The sequence below is a fragment of the Schistocerca americana genome, chromosome 1 (assembly GCF_021461395.2).
Source record: "Schistocerca americana isolate TAMUIC-IGC-003095 chromosome 1, iqSchAmer2.1, whole genome shotgun sequence".
In the NCBI taxonomy this organism is placed as follows: domain Eukaryota; kingdom Metazoa; phylum Arthropoda; class Insecta; order Orthoptera; family Acrididae; genus Schistocerca; species Schistocerca americana.
In genome coordinates, this window is record NC_060119.1 from 708,055,798 (window position 1) to 708,080,023 (window position 24,226).

Consider the following 24,226-nt stretch of genomic DNA (forward strand, 5'->3'; position numbering starts at 1 on the left):
GGTCGGGCACACAGTTTTAATCTGCTAGGAAGTTTCACATCAGCGCACACTCCGCTGCAGAGTGAAAATCTCATTCTGGAAACATCCCCCAGGCTGTGGCTAAGCCATGTCTCCGCAGTATCCTTTCTTTCAGGAGTGCTAGTTCTGCAAGGTTCGCAGGAGAGCTTCTGTAAAGTTTGGAAGGTAGGAGACGAGGTACTGGCAGAAGTAAAGCTGTGAGTACCGGGCGTGAGTCGTGCTTCGGTAGCTCAGTTGGTAGAGCACTTGCCCGCGAAAGGCAAAGGTCCCGAGTTCGAGTCTCGGTCGGGCACACAGTTTTAATCTGCTAGGAAGTTTCACATCAGCGCACACTCCGCTGCAGAGTGAAAATCTCATTCTGGAAACATCCCCCAGGCTGTGGCTAAGCTGTGTCTCCGCAGTATCCTTTCTTTCAGGAGTGCTAGTTCTGCAAGGTTCGCAGGAGAGCTTCTGTAAAGTTTGGAAGGTAGGAGACGAGGTACTGGCAGAAGTAAAGCTGTGAGTACCGGGCGTGAGTCGTGCTTCGGTAGCTCAGTTGGTAGAGCACTTGCCCGCGAAAGGCAAAGGTCCCGAGTTCGAGTCTCGGTCGGGCACACAGTTTTAATCTGCTAGGAAGTTTCACATCAGCGCACACTCCGCTGCAGAGTGAAAATCTCATTCTGGAAACATCCCCCAGGCTGTGGCTAAGCCATGTCTCCGCAGTATCCTTTCTTTCAGGAGTGCTAGTTCTGCAAGGTTCGCAGGAGAGCTTCTGTAAAGTTTGGAAGGTAGGAGACAAGGTACTGGCAGAAGTAAAGCTGTGAGTACCGGGCGTGAGTCGTGCTTCGGTAGCTCAGTTGGTAGAGCACTTGCCCGCGAAAGGCAAAGGTCCCGAGTTCGAGTCTCGGTCGGGCACACAGTTTTAATCTGCTAGGAAGTTTCACATCAGCGCACACTCCGCTGCAGAGTGAAAATCTCATTCTGGAAACATCCCCCAGGCTGTGGCTAAGCCATGTCTCCGCAGTATCCTTTCTTTCAGGAGTGCTAGTTCTGCAAGGTTCGCAGGAGAGCTTCTGTAAAGTTTGGAAGGTAGGAGACGAGGTACTGGCAGAAGTAAAGCTGTGAGTACCGGGCGTGAGTCGTGCTTCGGTAGCTCAGTTGGTAGAGCACTTGCCCGCGAAAGGCAAAGGTCCCGAGTTCGAGTCTCGGTCGGGCACACAGTTTTAATCTGCTAGGAAGTTTCACATCAGCGCACACTCCGCTGCAGAGTGAAAATCTCATTCTGGAAACATCCCCCAGGCTGTGGCTAAGCCATGTCTCCGCAGTATCCTTTCTTTCAGGAGTGCTAGTTCTGCAAGGTTCGCAGGAGAGCTTCTGTAAAGTTTGGAAGGTAGGAGACGAGGTACTGGCAGAAGTAAAGCTGTGAGTACCGGGCGTGAGTCGTGCTTCGGTAGCTCAGTTGGTGGAGCACTTGCCCGCGAAAGGCAAAGGTCCCGAGTTCGAGTCTCGGTCGGGCACACAGTTTTAATCTGCTAGGAAGTTTCACATCAGCGCACACTCCGCTGCAGAGTGAAAATCTCATTCTGGAAACATCCCCCAGGCTGTGGCTAAGCCATGTCTCCGCAGTATCCTTTCTTTCAGGAGTGCTAGTTCTGCAAGGTACGCAGGAAAGTTTCTGTAAAGTTTGGAAGGTAGGAGACGAGGTACTGGCAGAAGTAAAGCTGTGAGTACCGGGCGTGAGTCATGCTTCGGTAGCTCAGTTGGTAGAGCACTTGCCCGCGAAAGGCAAAGGTCCCGAGTTCGAGTCTCGGTCGGGCACACAGTTTTAATCTGCTAGGAAGTTTCACATCAGCGCACACTCCGCTGCAGAGTGAAAATCTCATTCTGGAAACATCCCCCAGGCTGTGGCTAAGCCATGTCTCCGCAGTATCCTTTCTTTCAGGAGTGCTAGTTCTGCAAGGTTCGCAGGAGAGCTTCTGTAAAGTTTGGAAGGTAGGAGACGAGGTACTGGCAGAAGTAAAGCTGTGAGTACCGGGCGTGAGTCGTGCTTCGGTAGCTCAGTTGGTAGAGCACTTGCCCGCGAAAGGCAAAGGTCCCGAGTTCGAGTCTCGGTCGGGCACACAGTTTTAATCTGCTAGGAAGTTTCACATCAGCGCACACTCCGCTGCAGAGTGAAAATCTCATTCTGGAAACATCCCCCAGGCTGTGGCTAAGCCATGTCTCCGCAGTATCCTTTCTTTCAGGAGTGCTAGTTCTGCAAGGTTCGCAGGAGAGCTTCTGTAAAGTTTGGAAGGTAGGAGACGAGGTACTGGCAGAAGTAAAGCTGTGAGTACCGGGCGTGAGTCGTGCTTCGGTAGCTCAGTTGGTAGAGCACTTGCCCGCGAAAGGCAAAGGTCCCGAGTTCGAGTCTCGGTCGGGCACACAGTTTTAATCTGCTAGGAAGTTTCACATCAGCGCACACTCCGCTGCAGAGTGAAAATCTCATTCTGGAAACATCCCCCAGGCTGTGGCTAAGCCATGTCTCCGCAGTATCCTTTCTTTCAGGAGTGCTAGTTCTGCAAGGTTCGCAGGAGAGCTTCTGTAAAGTTTGGAAGGTAGGAGACGAGGTACTGGCAGAAGTAAAGCTGTGAGTACCGGGCGTGAGTCGTGCTTCGGTAGCTCAGTTGGTAGAGCACTTGCCCGCGAAAGGCAAAGGTCCCGAGTTCGAGTCTCGGTCGGGCACACAGTTTTAATCTGCTAGGAAGTTTCACATCAGCGCACACTCCGCTGCAGAGTGAAAATCTCATTCTGGAAACATCCCCCAGGCTGTGGCTAAGCCATGTCTCCGCAGTATCCTTTCTTTCAGGAGTGCTAGTTCTGCAAGGTTCGCAGGAGAGCTTCTGTAAAGTTTGGAAGGTAGGAGACGAGGTACTGGCAGAAGTAAAGCTGTGAGTACCGGGCGTGAGTCGTGCTTCGGTAGCTCAGTTGGTAGAGCACTTGCCCGCGAAAGGCAAAGGTCCCGAGTTCGAGTCTCGGTCGGGCACACAGTTTTAATCTGCTAGGAAGTTTCACATCAGCGCACACTCCGCTGCAGAGTGAAAATCTCATTCTGGAAACATCCCCCAGGCTGTGGCTAAGCCATGTCTCCGCAGTATCCTTTCTTTCAGGAGTGCTAGTTCTGCAAGGTTCGCAGGAGAGCTTCTGTAAAGTTTGGAAGGTAGGAGACGAGGTACTGGCAGAAGTAAAGCTGTGAGTACCGGGCGTGAGTCGTGCTTCGGTAGCTCAGTTGGTAGAGCACTTGCCCGCGAAAGGCAAAGGTCCCGAGTTCGAGTCTCGGTCGGGCACACAGTTTTAATATGCTAGGAAGTTTCACATCAGCGCACACTCCGCTGCAGAGTGAAAATCTCATTCTGGAAACATCCCCCAGGCTGTGGCTAAGCCATGTCTCCGCAGTATCCTTTCTTTCAGGAGTGCTAGTTCTGCAAGGTTCGCAGGAGAGCTTCTGTAAAGTTTGGAAGGTAGGAGACGAGGTACTGGCAGAAGTAAAGCTGTGAGTACCGGGCGTGAGTCGTGCTTCGGTAGCTCAGTTGGTAGAGCACTTGCCCGCGAAAGGCAAAGGTCCCGAGTTCGAGTCTCGGTCGGGCACACAGTTTTAATCTGCTAGGAAGTTTCACATCAGCGCACACTCCGCTGCAGAGTGAAAATCTCATTCTGGAAACATCCCCCAGGCTGTGGCTAAGCCATGTCTCCGCAGTATCCTTTCTTTCAGGAGTGCTAGTTCTGCAAGGTTCGCAGGAGAGCTTCTGTAAAGTTTGGAAGGTAGGAGACGAGGTACTGGCAGAAGTAAAGCTGTGAGTACCGGGCGTGAGTCGTGCTTCGGTAGCTCAGTTGGTAGAGCACTTGCCCGCGAAAGGCAAAGGTCCCGAGTTCGAGTCTCGGTCGGGCACACAGTTTTAATCTGCTAGGAAGTTTCACATCAGCGCACACTCCGCTGCAGAGTGAAAATCTCATTCTGGAAACATCCCCCAGGCTGTGGCTAAGCCATGTCTCCGCAGTATCCTTTCTTTCAGGAGTGCTAGTTCTGCAAGGTTCGCAGGAGAGCTTCTGTAAAGTTTGGAAGGTAGGAGACGAGGTACTGGCAGAAGTAAAGCTGTGAGTACCGGGCGTGAGTCGTGCTTCGGTAGCTCAGTTGGTAGAGCACTTGCCCGCGAAAGGCAAAGGTCCCGAGTTCGAGTCTCGGTCGGGCACACAGTTTTAATCTGCTAGGAAGTTTCACATCAGCGCACACTCCGCTGCAGAGTGAAAATCTCATTCTGGAAACATCCCCCAGGCTGTGGCTAAGCCATGTCTCCGCAGTATCCTTTCTTTCAGGAGTGCTAGTTCTGCAAGGTTCGCAGGAGAGCTTCTGTAAAGTTTGGAAGGTAGGAGACGAGGTACTGGCAGAAGTAAAGCTGTGAGTACCGGGCGTGAGTCGTGCTTCGGTAGCTCAGTTGGTAGAGCACTTGCCCGCGAAAGGCAAAGGTCCCGAGTTCGAGTCTCGGTCGGGCACACAGTTTTAATCTGCTAGGAAGTTTCACATCAGCGCACACTCCGCTGCAGAGTGAAAATCTCATTCTGGAAACATCCCCCAGGCTGTGGCTAAGCCATGTCTCCGCAGTATCCTTTCTTTCAGGAGTGCTAGTTCTGCAAGGTTCGCAGGAGAGCTTCTGTAAAGTTTGGAAGGTAGGAGACGAGGTACTGGCAGAAGTAAAGCTGTGAGTACCGGGCGTGAGTCGTGCTTCGGTAGCTCAGTTGGTAGAGCACTTGCCCGCGAAAGGCAAAGGTCCCGAGTTCGAGTCTCGGTCGGGCACGCAGTTTTAATCTGCTAGGAAGTTTCACATCAGCGCACACTCCGCTGCAGAGTGAAAATCTCATTCTGGAAACATCCCCCAGGCTGTGGCTAAGCCATGTCTCCGCAGTATCCTTTCTTTCAGGAGTGCTAGTTCTGCAAGGTTCGCAGGAGAGCTTCTGTAAAGTTTGGAAGGTAGGAGACGAGGTACTGGCAGAAGTAAAGCTGTGAGTACCGGGCGTGAGTCGTGCTTCGGTAGCTCAGTTGGTAGAGCACTTGCCCGCGAAAGGCAAAGGTCCCGAGTTCGAGTCTCGGTCGGGCACACAGTTTTAATCTGCTAGGAAGTTTCACATCAGCGCACACTCCGCTGCAGAGTGAAAATCTCATTCTGGAAACATCCCCCAGGCTGTGGCTAAGCCATGTCTCCGCAGTATCCTTTCTTTCAGGAGTGCTAGTTCTGCAAGGTTCGCAGGAGAGCTTCTGTAAAGTTTGGAAGGTAGGAGACGAGGTACTGGCAGAAGTAAAGCTGTGAGTACCGGGCGTGAGTCATGCTTCGGTAGCTCAGTTGGTAGAGCACTTGCCCGCGAAAGGCAAAGGTCCCGAGTTCGAGTCTCGGTCGGGCACACAGTTTTAATCTGCTAGGAAGTTTCACATCAGCGCACACTCCGCTGCAGAGTGAAAATCTCATTCTGGAAACATCCCCCAGGCTGTGGCTAAGCCATGTCTCCGCAGTATCCTTTCTTTCAGGAGTGCTAGTTCTGCAAGGTTCGCAGGAGAGCTTCTGTAAAGTTTGGAAGGTAGGAGACGAGGTACTGGCAGAAGTAAAGCTGTGAGTACCGGGCGTGAGTCGTGCTTCGGTAGCTCAGTTGGTAGAGCACTTGCCCGCGAAAGGCAAATGTCCCGAGTTCGAGTCTCGGTCGGGCACACAGTTTTAATCTGCTAGGAAGTTTCACATCAGCGCACACTCCGCTGCAGAGTGAAAATCTCATTCTGGAAACATCCCCCAGGCTGTGGCTAAGCCATGTCTCCGCAGTATCCTTTCTTTCAGGAGTGCTAGTTCTGCAAGGTTCGCAGGAGAGCTTCTGTAAAGTTTGGAAGGTAGGAGACGAGGTACTGGCAGAAGTAAAGCTGTGAGTACCGGGCGTGAGTCGTGCTTCGGTAGCTCAGTTGGTAGAGCACTTGCCCGCGAAAGGCAAAGGTCCCGAGTTCGAGTCTCGGTCGGGCACACAGTTTTAATCTGCTAGGAAGTTTCACATCAGCGCACACTCCGCTGCAGAGTGAAAATCTCATTCTGGAAACATCCCCCAGGCTGTGGCTAAGCCATGTCTCCGCAGTATCCTTTCTTTCAGGAGTGCTAGTTCTGCAAGGTTCGCAGGAGAGCCTCTGTAAAGTTTGGAAGGTAGGAGACGAGGTACTGGCAGAAGTAAAGCTGTGAGTTCCGGGCGTGAGTCGTGCTTCGGTAGCTCAGTTGGTAGAGCACTTGCCCGCGAAAGGCAAAGGTCCCGAGTTCGAGTCTCGGTCGGGCACACAGTTTTAATCTGCTAGGAAGTTTCACATCAGCGCACACTCCGCTGCAGAGTGAAAATCTCATTCTGGAAACATCCCCCAGGCTGTGGCTAAGCCATGTCTCCGCAGTATCCTTTCTTTCAGGAGTGCTAGTTCTGCAAGGTTCGCAGGAGAGCTTCTGTAAAGTTTGGAAGGTAGGAGACGAGGTACTGGCAGAAGTAAAGCTGTGAGTACCGGGCGTGAGTCGTGCTTCGGTAGCTCAGTTGGTAGAGCACTTGCCCGCGAAAGGCAAAGGTCCCGAGTTCGAGTCTCGGTCGGGCACACAGTTTTAATCTGCTAGGAAGTTTCACATCAGCGCACACTCCGCTGCAGAGTGAAAATCTCATTCTGGAAACATCCCCCAGGCTGTGGCTAAGCCATGTCTCCGCAGTATCCTTTCTTTCAGGAGTGCTAGTTCTGCAAGGTTCGCAGGAGAGCTTCTGTAAAGTTTGGAAGGTAGGAGACGAGGTACTGGCAGAAGTAAAGCTGTGAGTACCGGGCGTGAGTCGTGCTTCGGTAGCTCAGTTGGTAGAGCACTTGCCCGCGAAAGGCAAAGGTCCCGAGTTCGAGTCTCGGTCGGGCACACAGTTTTAATCTGCTAGGAAGTTTCACATCAGCGCACACTCCGCTGCAGAGTGAAAATCTCATTCTGGAAACATCCCCCAGGCTGTGGCTAAGCCATGTCTCCGCAGTATCCTTTCTTTCAGGAGTGCTAGTTCTGCAAGGTTCGCAGGAGAGCTTCTGTAAAGTTTGGAAGGTAGGAGACGAGGTACTGGCAGAAGTAAAGCTGTGAGTACCGGGCGTGAGTCGTGCTTCGGTAGCTCAGTTGGTAGAGCACTTGCCCGCGAAAGGCAAAGGTCCCGAGTTCGAGTCTCGGTCGGGCACACAGTTTTAATCTGCTAGGAAGTTTCACATCAGCGCACACTCCGCTGGAGAGTGAAAATCTCATTCTGGAAACATCCCCCAGGCTGTGGCTAAGCCATGTCTCCGCAGTATCCTTTCTTTCAGGAGTGCTAGTTCTGCAAGGTTCGCAGGAGAGCTTCTGTAAAGTTTGGAAGGTAGGAGACGAGGTACTGGCAGAAGTAAAGCTGTGAGTACCGGGCGTGAGTCGTGCTTCGGTAGCTCAGTTGGTAGAGCACTTGCCCGCGAAAGGCAAAGGTCCCGAGTTCGAGTCTCGGTCGGGCACACAGTTTTAATCTGCTAGGAAGTTTCACATCAGCGCACACTCCGCTGCAGAGTGAAAATCTCATTCTGGAAACATCCCCCAGGCTGTGGCTAAGCCATGTCTCCGCAGTATCCTTTCTTTCAGGAGTGCTAGTTCTGCAAGGTTCGCAGGAGAGCTTCTGTAAAGTTTGGAAGGTAGGAGACGAGGTACTGGCAGAAGTAAAGCTGTGAGTACCGGGCGTGAGTCGTGCTTCGGTAGCTCAGTTGGTAGAGCACTTGCCCGCGAAAGGCAAAGGTCCCGAGTTCGAGTCTCGGTCGGGCACACAGTTTTAATCTGCTAGGAAGTTTCACATCAGCGCACACTCCGCTGCAGAGTGAAAATCTCATTCTGGAAACATCCCCCAGGCTGTGGCTAAGCCATGTCTCCGCAGTATCCTTTCTTTCAGGAGTGCTAGTTCTGCAAGGTTCGCAGGAGAGCTTCTGTAAGGTTTGGAAGGTAGGAGACGAGGTACTGGCAGAAGTAAAGCTGTGAGTACCGGGCGTGAGTCGTGCTTCGGTAGCTCAGTTGGTAGAGCACTTGCCCGCGAAAGGCAAAGGTCCCGAGTTCGAGTCTCGGTCGGGCACACAGTTTTAATCTGCTAGGAAGTTTCACATCAGCGCACACTCCGCTGCAGAGTGAAAATCTCATTCTGGAAACATCCCCCAGGCTGTGGCTAAGCCATGTCTCCGCAGTATCCTTTCTTTCAGGAGTGCTAGTTCTGCAAGGTTCGCAGGAGAGCCTCTGTAAAGTTTGGAAGGTAGGAGACGAGGTACTGGCAGAAGTAAAGCTGTGAGTACCGGGCGTGAGTCGTGCTTCGGTAGCTCAGTTGGTAGAGCACTTGCCCGCGAAAGGCAAAGGTCCCGAGTTCGAGTCTCGGTCGGGCACACAGTTTTAATCTGCTAGGAAGTTTCACATCAGCGCACACTCCGCTGCAGAGTGAAAATCTCATTCTGGAAACATCCCCCAGGCTGTGGCTAAGCCATGTCTCCGCAGTATCCTTTCTTTCAGGGGTGCTAGTTCTGCAAGGTTCGCAGGAGAGCTTCTGTAAAGTTTGGAAGGTAGGAGACGAGGTACTGGCAGAAGTAAAGCTGTGAGTACCGGGCGTGAGTCGTGCTTCGGTAGCTCAGTTGGTAGAGCACTTGCCCGCGAAAGGCAAAGGTCCCGAGTTCGAGTCTCGGTCGGGCACACAGTTTTAATCTGCTAGGAAGTTTCACATCAGCGCACACTCCGCTGCAGAGTGAAAATCTCATTCTGGAAACATCCCCCAGGCTGTGGCTAAGCCATGTCTCCGCAGTATCCTTTCTTTCAGGAGTGCTAGTTCTGCAAGGTTCGCAGGAGAGCTTCTGTAAAGTTTGGAAGGTAGGAGACGAGGTACTGGCAGAAGTAAAGCTGTGAGTACCGAGCGTGAGTCGTGCTTCGGTAGCTCAGTTGGTAGAGCACTTGCCCGCGAAAGGCAAAGGACCCGAGTTCGAGTCTCGGTCGGGCACACAGTTTTAATCTGCTAGGAAGTTTCACATCAGCGCACACTCCGCTGCAGAGTGAAAATCTCATTCTGGAAACATCCCCCAGGCTGTGGCTAAGCCATGTCTCCGCAGTATCCTTTCTTTCAGGAGTGCTAGTTCTGCAAGGTTCGCAGGAGAGCTTCTGTAAAGTTTGGAAGGTAGGAGACGAGGTACTGGCAGAAGTAAAGCTGTGAGTACCGGGCGTGAGTCGTGCTTCGGTAGCTCAGTTGGTAGAGCACTTGCCCGCGAAAGGCAAAGGTCCCGAGTTCGAGTCTCGGTCGGGCACACAGTTTTAATCTGCTAGGAAGTTTCACATCAGCGCACACTCCGCTGCAGAGTGAAAATCTCATTCTGGAAACATCCCCCAGGCTGTGGCTAAGCCATGTCACCGCAGTATCCTTTCTTTCAGGAGTGCTAGTTCTGCAAGGTTCGCAGGAGAGCTTCTGTAAAGTTTGGAAGGTAGGAGACGAGGTACTGGCAGAAGTAAAGCTGTGAGTACCGGGCGTGAGTCGTGCTTCGGTAGCTCAGTTGGTAGAGCACTTGCCCGCGAAAGGCAAAGGTCCCGAGTTCGAGTCTCGGTCGGGCACACAGTTTTAATCTGCTAGGAAGTTTCACATCAGCGCACACTCCGCTGCAGAGTGAAAATCTCATTCTGGAAACATCCCCCAGGCTGTGGCTAAGCCATGTCTCCGCAGTATCCTTTCTTTCAGGAGTGCTAGTTCTGCAAGGTTCGCAGGAGAGCTTCTGTAAAGTTTGGAAGGTAGGAGACGAGGTACTGGCAGAAGTAAAGCTGTGAGTACCGGGCGTGAGTCGTGCTTCGGTAGCTCAGTTGGTAGAGCACTTGCCCGCGAAAGGCAAAGGTCCCGAGTTCGAGTCTCGGTCGGGCACACAGTTTTAATCTGCTAGGAAGTTTCACATCAGCGCACACTCCGATGCAGAGTGAAAATCTCATTCTGGAAACATCCCCCAGGCTGTGGCTAAGCCATGTCTCCGCAGTATCCTTTCTTTCAGGAGTGCTAGTTCTGCAAGGTTCGCAGGAGAGCTTCTGTAAAGTTTGGAAGGTAGGAGACGCGGTACTGGCAGAAGTAAAGCTGTGAGTACCGGGCGTGAGTCGTGCTTCGGTAGCTCAGTTGGTAGAGCACTTGCCCGCGAAAGGCAAAGGTCCCGAGTTCGAGTCTCGGTCGGGCACACAGTTTTAATCTGCTAGGAAGTTTCACATCAGCGCACACTCCGCTGCAGAGTGAAAATCTCATTCTGGAAACATCCCCCAGGCTGTGGCTAAGCCATGTCTCCGCAGTATCCTTTCTTTCAGGAGTGCTAGTTCTGCAAGGTTCGCAGGAGAGCTTCTGTAAAGTTTGGAAGGTAGGAGACGAGGTACTGGCAGAAGTAAAGCTGTGAGTACCGGGCGTGAGTCGTGCTTCGGTAGCTCAGTTGGTAGAGCACTTGCCCGCGAAAGGCAAAGGTCCCGAGTTCGAGTCTCGGTCGGGCACACAGTTTTAATCTGCTAGGAAGTTTCACATCAGCGCACACTCCGCTGCAGAGTGAAAATCTCATTCTGGAAACATCCCCCAGGCTGTGGCTAAGCCATGTCTCCGCAGTATCCTTTCTTTCAGGAGTGCTAGTTCTGCAAGGTTCGCAGGAGAGCTTCTGTAAAGTTTGGAAGGTAGGAGACGGGGTACTGGCAGAAGTAAAGCTGTGAGTACCGGGCGTGAGTCGTGCTTCGGTAGCTCAGTTGGTAGAGCACTTGCCCGCGAAAGGCAAAGGTCCCGAGTTCGAGTCTCGGTCGGGCACACAGTTTTAATCTGCTAGGAAGTTTCACATCAGCGCACACTCCGCTGGAGAGTGAAAATCTCATTCTGGAAACATCCCCCAGGCTGTGGCTAAGCCATGTCTCCGCAGTATCCTTTCTTTCAGGAGTGCTAGTTCTGCAAGGTTCGCAGGAGAGCTTCTGTAAAGTTTGGAAGGTAGGAGACGAGGTACTGGCAGAAGTAAAGCTGTGAGTACCGGGCGTGAGTCGTGCTTCGGTAGCTCAGTTGGTAGAGCACTTGCCCGCGAAAGGCAAAGGTCCCGAGTTCGAGTCTCGGTCGGGCACACAGTTTTAATCTGCTAGGAAGTTTCACATCAGCGCACACTCCGCTGCAGAGTGAAAATCTCATTCTGGAAACATCCCCCAGGCTGTGGCTAAGCCATGTCTCCGCAGTATCCTTTCTTTCAGGAGTGCTAGTTCTGCAAGGTTCGCAGGAGAGCTTCTGTAAAGTTTGGAAGGTAGGAGACGAGGTACTGGCAGAAGTAAAGCTGTGAGTACCGGGCGTGAGTCGTGCTTCGGTAGCTCAGTTGGTAGAGCACTTGCCCGCGAAAGGCAAAGGTCCCGAGTTCGAGTCTCGGTCGGGCACACAGTTTTAATCTGCTAGGAAGTTTCACATCAGCGCACACTCCGCTGCAGAGTGAAAATCTCATTCTGGAAACATCCCCCAGGCTGTGGCTAAGCCATGTCTCCGCAGTATCCTTTCTTTCAGGAGTGCTAGTTCTGCAAGGTTCGCAGGAGAGCTTCTGTAAAGTTTGGAAGGTAGGAGACGAGGTACTGGCAGAAGTAAAGCTGTGAGTACCGGGCGTGAGTCGTGCTTCGGTAGCTCAGTTGGTAGAGCACTTGCCCGCGAAAGGCAAAGGTCCCGAGTTCGAGTCTCGGTCGGGCACACAGTTTTAATCTGCTAGGAAGTTTCACATCAGCGCACACTCCACTGCAGAGTGAAAATCTCATTCTGGAAACATCCCCCAGGCTGTGGCTAAGCCATGTCTCCGCAGTATCCTTTCTTTCAGGAGTGCTAGTTCTGCAAGGTTCGCAGGAGAGCTTCTGTAAAGTTTGGAAGGTAGGAGACGAGGTACTGGCAGAAGTAAAGCTGTGAGTACCGGGCGTGAGTCGTGCTTCGGTAGCTCAGTTGGTAGAGCACTTGCCCGCGAAAGGCAAAGGTCCCGAGTTCGAGTCTCGGTCGGGCACACAGTTTTAATCTGCTAGGAAGTTTCACATCAGCGCACACTCCGCTGGAGAGTGAAAATCTCATTCTGGAAACATCCCCCAGGCTGTGGCTAAGCCATGTCTCCGCAGTATCCTTTCTTTCAGGAGTGCTAGTTCTGCAAGGTTCGCAGGAGAGCTTCTGTAAAGTTTGGAAGGTAGGAGACGAGGTACTGGCAGAAGTAAAGCTGTGAGTACCGGGCGTGAGTCGTGCTTCGGTAGCTCAGTTGGTAGAGCACTTGCCCGCGAAAGGCAAAGGTCCCGAGTTCGAGTCTCGGTCGGGCACACAGTTTTAATCTGCTAGGAAGTTTCACATCAGCGCACACTCCGCTGCAGAGTGAAAATCTCATTCTGGAAACATCCCCCAGGCTGTGGCTAAGCCATGTCTCCGCAGTATCCTTTCTTTCAGGAGTGCTAGTTCTGCAAGGTTCGCAGGAGAGCTTCTGTAAAGTTTGGAAGGTAGGAGACGAGGTACTGGCAGAAGTAAAGCTGTGAGTACCGGGCGTGAGTCGTGCTTCGGTAGCTCAGTTGGTAGAGCACTTGCCCGCGAAAGGCAAAGGTCCCTAGTTCGAGTCTCGGTCGGGCACACAGTTTTAATCTGCTAGGAAGTTTCACATCAGCGCACACTCCGCTGGAGAGTGAAAATCTCATTCTGGAAACATCCCCCAGGCTGTGGCTAAGCCATGTCTCCGCAGTATCCTTTCTTTCAGGAGTGCTAGTTCTGCAAGGTTCGCAGGAGAGCTTCTGTAAAGTTTGGAAGGTAGGAGACGAGGTACTGGCAGAAGTAAAGCTGTGAGTACCGGGCGTGAGTCGTGCTTCGGTAGCTCAGTTGGTAGAGCACTTGCCCGCGAAAGGCAAAGGTCCCGAGTTCGAGTCTCGGTCGGGCACACAGTTTTAATCTGCTAGGAAGTTTCACATCAGCGCACACTCCGCTGCAGAGTGAAAATCTCATTCTGGAAACATCCCCCAGGCTGTGGCTAAGCCATGTCTCCGCAGTATCCTTTCTTTCAGGAGTGCTAGTTCTTCAAGGTTCGCAGGAGAGCTTCTGTAAAGTTTGGAAGGTAGGAGACGAGGTACTGGCAGAAGTAAAGCTGTGAGTACCGGGCGTGAGTCGTGCTTCGGTAGCTCAGTTGGTAGAGCACTTGCCCGCGAAAGGCAAAGGTCCCGAGTTCGAGTCTCGGTCGGGCACACAGTTTTAATCTGCTAGGAAGTTTCACATCAGCGCACACTCCGCTGCAGAGTGAAAATCTCATTCTGGAAACATCCCCCAGGCTGTGGCTAAGCCATGTCTCCGCAGTATCCTTTCTTTCAGGAGTGCTAGTTCTGCAAGGTTCGCAGGAGAGCTTCTGTAAAGTTTGGAAGGTAGGAGACGAGGTACTGGCAGAAGTAAAGCTGTGAGTACCGGTCGTGAGTCGTGCTTCGGTAGCTCAGTTGGTAGAGCACTTGCCCGCGAAAGGCAAAGGTCCCGAGTTCGAGTCTCGGTCGGGCACACAGTTTTAATCTGCTAGGAAGTTTCACATCAGCGCACACTCCGCTGCAGAGTGAAAATCTCATTCTGGAAACATCCCCCAGGCTGTGGCTAAGCCATGTCTCCGCAGTATCCTTTCTTTCAGGAGTGCTAGTTCTGCAAGGTTCGCAGGAGAGCTTCTGTAAAGTTTGGAAGGTAGGAGACGAGGTACTGGCAGAAGTAAAGCTGTGAGTACCGGTCGTGAGTCGTGCTTCGGTAGCTCAGTTGGTAGAGCACTTGCCTGCGAAAGGCAAAGGTCCCGAGTTCGAGTCTCGGTCGGGCACACAGTTTTAATCTGCTAGGAAGTTTCACATCAGCGCACACTCCGCTGCAGAGTGAAAATCTCATTCTGGAAACATCCCCCAGGATGTGGCTAAGCCATGTCTCCACAGTATCCTTTCTTTCAGGAGTGCTAGTTCTGCAAGGTTCGCAGGAGAGCTTCTGTAAAGTTTGGAAGGTAGGAGACGAGGTACTGGCAGAAGTAAAGCTGTGAGTACCGGGCGTGAGTCGTGCTTCGGTAGCTCAGTTGGTAGAGCACTTGCCCGCGAAAGGCAAAGGTCCCGAGTTCGAGTCTCGGTCGGGCACACAGTTTTAATCTGCTAGGAAGTTTCACATCAGCGCACACTCCGCTGCAGAGTGAAAATCTCATTCTGGAAACATCCCCCAGGCTGTGGCTAAGCCATGTCTCCGCAGTATCCTTTCTTTCAGGAGTGCTAGTTCTGCAAGGTTCGCAGGAGAGCTTCTGTAAAGTTTGGAAGGTAGGAGACGAGGTACTGGCAGAAGTAAAGCTGTGAGTACCGGTCGTGAGTCGTGCTTCGGTAGCTCAGTTGGTAGAGCACTTGCCTGCGAAAGGCAAAGGTCCCGAGTTCGAGTCTCGGTCGGGCACACAGTTTTAATCTGCTAGGAAGTTTCACATCAGCGCACACTCCGCTGCAGAGTGAAAATCTCATTCTGGAAACATCCCCCAGGATGTGGCTAAGCCATGTCTCCACAGTATCCTTTCTTTCAGGAGTGCTAGTTCTGCAAGGTTCGCAGGAGAGCTTCTGTAAAGTTTGGAAGGTAGGAGACGAGGTACTGGCAGAAGTAAAGCTGTGAGTACCGGGCGTGAGTCGTGCTTCGGTAGCTCAGTTGGTAGAGCACTTGCCCGCGAAAGGCAAAGGTCCCGAGTTCGAGTCTCGGTCGGGCACACAGTTTTAATCTGCTAGGAAGTTTCACATCAGCGCACACTCCGCTGCAGAGTGAAAATCTCATTCTGGAAACATCCCCCAGGCTGTGGCTAAGCCATGTCTCCGCAGTATCCTTTCTTTCAGGAGTGCTAGTTCTGCAAGTTTCGCAGGAGAGCTTCTGTAAAGTTTGGAAGGTAGGAGACGAGGTACTGGCAGAAGTAAAGCTGTGAGTACCGGGCGTGAGTCGTGCTTCGGTAGCTCAGTTGGTAGAGCAATTGCCCGCGAAAGGCAAAGGTCCCGAGTTCGAGTCTCGGTCGGGCACACAGTTTTAATCTGCTAGGAAGTTTCACATCAGCGCACACTCCGCTGCAGAGTGAAAATCTCATTCTGGAAACATCCCCCAGGCTGTGGCTAAGCCATGTCTCCGCAGTATCCTTTCTTTCAGGAGTGCTAGTTCTGCAAGGTTCGCAGGAGAGCTTCTGTAAAGTTTGGAAGGTAGGAGACGAGGTACTGGCAGAAGTAAAGCTGTGAGTACCGGGCGTGAGTCGTGCTTCGGTAGCTCAGTTGGTAGAGCACTTGCCCGCGAAAGGCAAAGGTCCCGAGTTCGAGTCTCGGTCGGGCACACAGTTTTAATCTGCTAGGAAGTTTCACATCAGCGCACACTCCGCTGCAGAGTGAAAATCTCATTCTGGAAACATCCCCCAGGCTGTGGCTAAGCCATGTCTCCGCAGTATCCTTTCTTTCAGGAGTGCTAGTTCTGCAAGGTTCGCAGGAGAGCTTCTGTAAAGTTTGGAAGGTAGGAGACGAGGTACTGGCAGAAGTAAAGCTGTGAGTACCGGGCGTGAGTCGTGCTTCGGTAGCTCAGTTGGTAGAGCACTTGCCCGCGAAAGGCAAAGGTCCCGAGTTCGAGTCTCGGTCGGGCACACAGTTTTAATCTGCTAGGAAGTTTCACATCAGCGCACACTCCGCTGCAGAGTGAAAATCTCATTCTGGAAACATCCCCCAGGCTGTGGCTAAGCCATGTCTCCGCAGTATCCTTTCTTTCAGGAGTGCTAGTTCTGCAAGGTTCGCAGGAGAGCTTCTGTAAAGTTTGGAAGGTAGGAGACAAGGTACTGGCAGAAGTAAAGCTGTGAGTACCGGGCGTGAGTCGTGCTTCGGTAGCTCAGTTGGTAGAGCACTTGCCCGCGAAAGGCAAAGGTCCCGAGTTCGAGTCTCGGTCAGGCACACAGTTTTAATCTGCTAGGAAGTTTCACATCACCGCACACTCCGCTGCAGAGTGAAAATCTCATTCTGTAAGCTGATATTATTTCACTGATTACAAAACCAAGTCAAATTAACAAATCATGTGGCAGTATGAGCCCACTTATCAGTGTGCCATAGCATTCAATATGGTCTGGACCCATGCATGAAACAGTTAGGAAGCATGTCATTAAGTCATTGTATCCCCTCCTGAGGCAGGTTGGCCCAAAAGCATAGACATCCACAAAGGGGGCCAAGACATAATAGCACTTTCTCCCCTAGTATAGTGTGGAATAGACTTTTTATTCATTACAGAATTCTCATGCATTTCTAGTAATGATTGCCTGAGACTGAATTAGACTGCAGATTTAGCATTGCTGAGTGCAATGGAATACACTGTGGCTAATTAAACACTAACAACAATTGTTTGTCAGGCAGTTCACAGGAAATTATATCTTCTCTTATTGTGGCAGCAGTCTTGGCATTATTTTGCAATCTTGATGGATGTGAATATTTGTAGAACATTGTCAAAATAGAACACATCTACATTTACATCCATACTCTGTAAACCACAATTAATTCAACAAAGATAAAGTATAGTATGAAGGCTTTCACGACCGGATGACATATCTTCTGGTAAACCTTCCGAGATGTAAGGTCGTGGTCCATGAAACTCTTCAGCTTCTAACGTTTCGTCCAGAGCTGTGCTGGACATCTTCAGAGGGGTGTTTCTCCTCCGGTGAGTCTTGCCGACTGACGGGTCGGACGTCTGAGAGCGACTTATATATCGTAGAAAGTGGGCGTGGCCAGAGTTACACGTGATATGCAGAGAGAATCTTTGTCAGAGATTACAATCAATAGTTAAGTTTTATCTCTGACAAAGATTATCTCTGCATATCACGTGTAACTCTGGTCACGCCCACTTTCTACAATATATAAGTCACTCTCAGACGTCCGACCCGTCAGTCGGCAAGACTCACCGGAGGAGAAACACCCCTCTGAAGATGTCCAGCGCAGCTCTGGATGAAACGTTAGGAGCTGAAGAGTTTCATGGACCACAACCTTACATCCCGGAAGGTTTACCAGAAAGATAAAGTATGTTGGTTGACTTTCACCACATATACTATATACAGTTTGTGAATTGACCGTTCTTTGTTTGCTACTCGTCACCCAATGCATATATTTTTAGTGATGTCACTCTATTTTATTAATTCTGTAGCAGAGGACACAACCATTTCATTATTATTTTGACATTGGCTTACCAATGATTTTAGTCTATTTAACTTCTGAAGATGATAGTTTAAGCTGTTGTTAGTATTGAAGTGAACCAAATAAAGGTTTTCATGTGCAATTGATGAATGACTTCTTATCTCTGTTGAAATAATATGAAGTTGCTGAATTACAGCTATGAACAAGACCACTGCTAAGTGCATTGCAGAAACTATGTCCCACTGTACCAGGTATTAGAGCTCCCTCCCATCCCACTCATGTGTGGAACACTGGAGTCATGACTGTTTAAGTGCTTCTGTACACATTGTATTTAGTTTGATCTTGTTCTCACAGTCCTTGTGAGAGTAATATGTAGATCGTTGTAGTATATTCCTAGAATCATCATTTAATTCTGGTTCCTGAAACTTTGTACGTAGATTTTCTCAGAATAGTTTACATCTATTCTCAAGAGTCCACCAGTTCAGTTCTTTCAACATCTCTGTGACACTCTCCCTCTCATCAAAGAAACCTCTGACCATTTTTGCTGCTCTTCTCTGTGTATGTTCAATATCCCCTGACAGTCCTATATTGTACAGGTTCCAAACAGTTGAGCAGTATTCTAGGAAGAGTTCCACAAGACATTTGTAAGCAATCTCCTTCATAGACTGATCGCATATTCCTAGTATTCTGCCAATTAATGGAAGTCTAGCACCTGCTTCACCCACAATTGAGCCTCTATGATCATTTCATTTTGTATCGCTAGAAAGAGTTAAACCCAGGTATTTGTTTGTTTGAATTGACTGATTCCAATTCAGACTCATTGATATTATAGTCATATAATACTTCTTTTTTCGTTTTGTGAAATGCACAGTTTTCAGGTAAATCAAATTGTCAGTCTTTGCACCACTTTGAAATCCTGCCAAGATTTGTGCAGTTTCTTTCCAACTGTACTTCATTATAGATAACTGCATCATATGTGAAAAGTCTGCCATTACTATCAGTGTTGCCTACAAGCTCATTAATACATAACATGAGTAGCAAGGGACCCAACACACTTCCTTGGGGAAGACTTGAAGTTACCTCTACATCCATAGATGAGCTCCATCCATCCTGTGTCCCATCCATCCTGTGTCCCATCTTCCAAAAAAATCCTTAACCTTTTCACAGCTAATGGCATACATATGTGCCCAGCAGATAGAAAGGCCAGATACCTACAGGCGTATATGTATGCCCAATGGGTAGAAAGGCCAGACGTCTATGGGCATTCATGTATGCCTGGCAGGCGGAAAGTCCAGATGGCTAATGGCATTCATATACGCCCAAGCTCAGGAGCAGGTAAACATACACAATACAATGGCTACTTGCTGTTGTCCACGTTTCTGACAACAGTGCCATTATCTAGTCTTCTCTGTAATGTAGGAAAGCTCTTTAGTTTCCACTTCCCCTGGGCCGTTTTTGCTTATGAGTCTAATATTCAGTCAGTCCTCTTTTCACTTCTGGTGAGATGAAAGTGTTCACATGTGTAGCCTTTGCCATGTCAGGACACAATGTATCAGACAAGGAAATCATGAATATTCTTTTGAATAGTAGCAACATACATTGTAGTGATACTTCGGAGCTTTCTTGGATGCGTCTGGATATATTGCTGAATCCTTGACGTCATGAAGACGTCATGACAGAAGATTCTTCCTCTGAAGACCAAAAAGAAGATGAAGTAAGTATGATGGAGAATCATCCAGTGACAAAATGACACTGGCATATAGAGCCAGCAGAATTTTATTGCTTCCTGGTGTGTTCTCTGCTTATGACTAGAAGTAAAAAGTTAGAAGTGAATGAATATTGGTAGACAGATTCTTTGCTTCAAACACCAATATTTTCTAACATAATGGCCAGGGACCAGTACAAGTTTATCCTGCATTTATTGCACTTCAGTGAAAATTTCACATTACTGAACAGTGGTTCTCTGCACACGGGAACATGTGGGAAGCCTGCAGTGGCTGTAGCCTCCAGCGGCCACAGGGCTGGGTCTGCTGCCCGTCAGCCAGGCAGACACTGCATTTCCTCCCATCTGCCAGGCGGGCAGCCAGGATGCTCGGTCCTTGTAGCCGCAAAAGGGTTAATCCAGTCACAAATTTTTGTTTAATATACCATATGATACCACTTTTGATAATAGCATAGGTAAGGTACTGAGTCAATTGCTTTTCAGAAACTGAGAAATACTATACCTGTTTGACTGCCTTGATCCATGGATTTCAATATGCCATGTGAGAAAAGTGTGAGTTGGATTTCACATGAAAGATGTTTTCAAAATCTGAGCTGAGTGGCATGTAGGAGATCAATCTGTTCAGCATAATTCATTATGTTTGGACTCAATATATTCTAAAATTCTGCAACAAATCAATGTTAGTTGATGTTGGAAGGCAGTTTTGTGGATTGCTTCTGCTGTCATACTTGTAGACAGGTATCACTTGTGCTTTCTTCCCACTACTGGGCATGGTTTCTTGTTCAAGGGCTCTATGATTGTTTGTAGTTAACCGAGAGGCTACCTCAGCTACAAATCTGGTACGTAAATTAATAGGTATTCAGTGGGCCCTGGAGTTTTGATCAGTTTTAAAGATTTCAACTGTTTCTTAACACATTTGACACCAATATCTATTTTACTCACCTTTTCAGTGCTCCAAGAATTAAAATGCGGGAATACTCCTGGATTTTCCTTTTGTAAATGAACATTTGATAGCAGATGTAATCATTTCTTCTCTTGATTTGCTACCCTCAATTTTAGTTCCTGTCTCGCCTGTGGGTGACAGATCATTGGTGCAACTAGCCTTTACATACAAAAAGAATTTCATTGGGTTTTGCGAGAGACGTTTTGACAATATTGTGCTAAGGTAATCAATGAAGGCTTTGCACATTGCTCTCTTGACAGCTAAACTTATTGCATTCAGCAGCTCTCTATCTATAGCCCTTTGATTTGTTTCACTTCAGTCATGAAGTAGTCTCTGTTTCTTTAGAAGTTTCGTTACATTAACTAGATACCATGAAGGGTCCCTCCCATCATTAACTGTTCTAATGGGCATGTATCTGTCCAGTGCATGATCAACTACTCTTTTAAACTTGAGCCATAGTTCCTTTATTGCTCCTCACTTGCACCAAAAATTTTATTTTCCTCATTAAGATGAGAGACTATTGCTTCTTTGTCTAGATTACCAACCATATAAATCTTCTACTTGTTTCATTTGCCCTTTGTACTTTGGTATTCATTGTTGCTATAACTACCTCATGATCGTTTATACCAGTTTCAGTGTAGAGATGCTCAAAGAGGTCTGGTGTATTTGTTGCCATTAGCTCTAGTATATTTCCATCGAGAGAGAGGTTCTGAACTATCTGTTCTAAGCCTTTTTCAGAGAAGGCATTTAGTACCCCATCTTTTCTCAGTTATTTCAATGTACAGAACATAATGAATTATTTAGGGGGACAGCTCCAACAGTCAGTTGGAGCAGCCCCTGCACTCACTACGCAACTTAATCTCAACAATCAGTTAGTGTTTGTCTTGTACAAAGTAAATGCAATCAGTTTTGCAAAGTAGTGTGTTTGTAATACTAAACTCTACTAAACTCCATCCAAACATGCCTTGAAAGGCCCATTGATACCGACCGGCTGCCATGTCATTTTTAGCCCACAGGTGTCATTGGATGCAGATATGGAGGGGCATGAGGTCAGCACACCACTCTCCCCTGGCCGTATGTCAGTTTACAAGACTGGAACCACTACTTCTCAGTCAAGTAGCTCCTCAGTTTGCCTCACAAGGGCTGAGCACACCCCGCTTGCCAACAGCACTCGGCAGACTGGATGGTCACTCATCCGAGAGCTAGCACAGCCTGACAGCATTTAACTTCAGTGATCTGACAGGAACCGTTGTTACCACTGCAACAAGGTCATTGGCCATGATTGTAATAGAGGTGGGAAAGACAGTCATGGTACACTGTATATGTATGTATCTACACTTCATCTATGGTCTCAAAGAGGTCTGGTGTATTTGTTGCCATTAGCTCTAATATATTTCCATCGAGAGAGAGGTCTGAACTATCTGTTCTAAGCCTTTTTCAGAGAAGGCATTTAGTACCTCATCTTTTCTCGGTTATTTCAATGTTACAATTTTATGTGCTGGGAGAGAGGAAAATAAGTGTGAAATATCAAAATCTAAAAGATGTTGGGGCCTTCTTAAAAGGGCATATGGGGGTGCAATCTATCATGACTTGCAGTCGCAGACATATGAGTTACCCAGCCCAGTTGCTATGGCTATGCAGTTAAATGTACAACCTCTTTTGTTCAGTCGTAAGCTGTCAACAGTTGATCTACCAACCAACTTTATGGTTGTTTTAAAAGGTTTCTTTTGCCCACATTCATTGTAATAACAAAAAAAGAGGCATTTTCGATATAGTAATAGAATAGTCTTTCCTCTAAGGTATAACGTTAATCTACCTTTAAAAAATATTGGCTGGATAACCTGCAGTTAAATAAGGTACAGTGACTTTGTGTGTTTCCTATCAAATTTATGTCTTGAGGTAGGCCTGTTTCTCAGACTCAGCAAAGGTATAAGCAAAAGGCACTTTTTAAATCATGCCTCCTCTTGTACAAATTTCTGTGATCACCCATGCCCACAAGTGTTGTAACCAATCCTTGATATCCTGGATATTGGCACTGGGACAGACCTGGCAGTCAAGATGGTCCTGCAAACATTCTATTGAGGGCAGATCTGTGTATCTTGCTGGTCGCAGTAGTACCTCAACATCATTTAGACAGTTCATAGAGACATGTGCCGTATGTGGATTGGCATTGTCCTATTCAAAAAGGCACCGCAACGCTGACACGTGAGAAGTAACACATGATGACACATGATACCTGTGACATACCTCTCTTCTGTCACAGTTCCCTCAAGGATTACCAGCTGTGACCTCAATGGCCCCTCACACCATGACACCAGAAGAAACACCGCTCCGCCTCTCCAAAAGACTGGAAGAATGGAACCTCCCCACCCCATTGCTGCCTTACTCACTGTTTATGGTCATCCAGGATATTTCAGAACTTTGATTCATTGCTGACTACAGTGTGATGCCATCCATCAGCAGTCCATCCTTCTTGGGCACGGAACCATTCCAAATGTAGCCATTTGTGTTGTGGTGTTAACAGCAGCCTATACATGGGGCAGTAATTACATAATCCAGCTGCTGCCATACTCATTGATGATAGTCATCAAGGATATTGCAAAACCTTGATTCATTTCCGTACAGAATGCAATACAATTCATCAGCTGTCCCTGTTTGTTCATCACAGCACCACTCCAAATACAGCTCTTTGTGTTGTGGTGTTAATAGCAGCCTGTACATGGGACAGTAATTCACTAATCCAGCTGATGGCTAGGTTGCAGCCAGTGGTGCAGGATGGCTTAGAATGTTGCAAGGAGTCCATTACTTGTGCTCAGATGGAAGGCACAGATGTGAAGGGGTTATGATGTGCTTGGTGCACAATATGGTGAGCTTCCCTTTGGGTGATCAAATTTGTTTAATCAGAACCTCCCTTCATGTTCCTATGCAGTCCAACATTGGGCTGTTGCCACATGCAAATGTCCCACAAATCTGGATACTGTGTGATTCAACCAAGTGTCCAAATGGAGATCCACAATGAGACCCCTTTCAAACTTTATCAGGTCTAATAACACTGTCTCACATGAGTATGCAGCATATCTATCTCCTTCACAGTGATCACTTAACATCTGAGGCTGTTCACACCGCTTACATACTCTACCAGGCATCATAACAACACTAAACATGAATAGCATTAATGTACTCTCTGGTGGCTACTTGAGCTGTCACAGAGAACTGCAATTCTAATTGTGGTGTCACCGCCAGACACCACACTTGCTAGGTGGTAGCTTAAATCTGCCGCGGTCCATTTAGTACATGTTGGACCCGCGTGTCGCAACTGTGTGATCGCAGACCGAGCGCCACCACAAGGCAGGTCTCGAGATACGATATAGCACTCGACCCCAGTTGTACGACGACTTTGCTAGCGACTACACTGACGAAGCCTTTCTCTCAATTGCCGAGAGACAGTTAGAATAGCCTTCAGCTAAGTCCATGGCTACGACCTAGCAAGGCGCCATTAACCATATCTGAAGATAGTCTTATTTGTATTATCAAGAGCAATGTACCACAAGGATAGAATAAAGTTAAGTATTCGAGGAGCTGCATACTTTTCTTATTAGCATTCAGTACTTATCCTGTTACAGAATTCACGCCCGTCTGCGTTAGATTTCGGCCTCCTCTATCTACAAGGTGTTGGCACATTTGCCAACACATCACTAATCACAGTAATCGTGAACATACCTGCTGGTGGTGTCAACACACACAAAGTTTCATTGATAACTGACCACGTCTTTTGGGCACTTACTTTTTTGCCAGGAAATGTATTTACGTGATATTTTGAAGAAAGAATCTTCAAGTACACAGTTTGAAAAACTCCTTTAGGCATGTAGATGATACCTTTGTTATCTGGCCTCACTGCAGGGACAATTTTTGTGTGATTCTGCAATGCTATAACTCAATCAACTCAAACATTTACTTAATGATGGAGATAGAGAAAGATAATATTGATGTCATAATCAGAAGGAAAGATGATGAGACACTGCAGCATGCAGTTTATAGGAAGCTTACTCCCACTGACTTAAACCTCTAGCTGTATACCTTTTGCAGGAATGTATACAGTGAGGAACAGATAGAACACACTTTGGTTGGTTGGTTGGTTGTCTGGGGGAAGAGACCAAACAGCGAGGTCATCGGTCTCAACACACTTTGCACTGTTGACTTGCTGTAAGTGAGATGGTAAAGAGGGTGAGAAGTCAATAGCTTTTCTGCCAGTTGCAGGATGAATTTCAATAAAACACTCATTATATCTTAAATAAATATAATGTTCAGTGTGTTTTCAGACTTCCTTAAAGGTCACAATTCATTTATCGTCCATGGAGGATGATCTAGCTCTAT

The 24,226-nt window shown here is 48.5% G+C and overlaps 1 protein-coding gene and 1 non-coding gene across 2 annotated transcripts in view; one reads left to right on the forward strand and one right to left on the reverse strand.

The window, feature by feature from the left end:
* Window positions 1-24,226, reverse strand: part of LOC124609918 (sex determination protein fruitless-like) — a 458,799-nt gene that overhangs the window by 55,427 nt on the left and 379,146 nt on the right. The window lies entirely within an intron of this gene.
* Trnas-cga lies at window positions 14,986-15,060 on the forward strand. The gene has a single exon. It is a non-coding gene; the product is annotated as a tRNA-Ser (tRNA).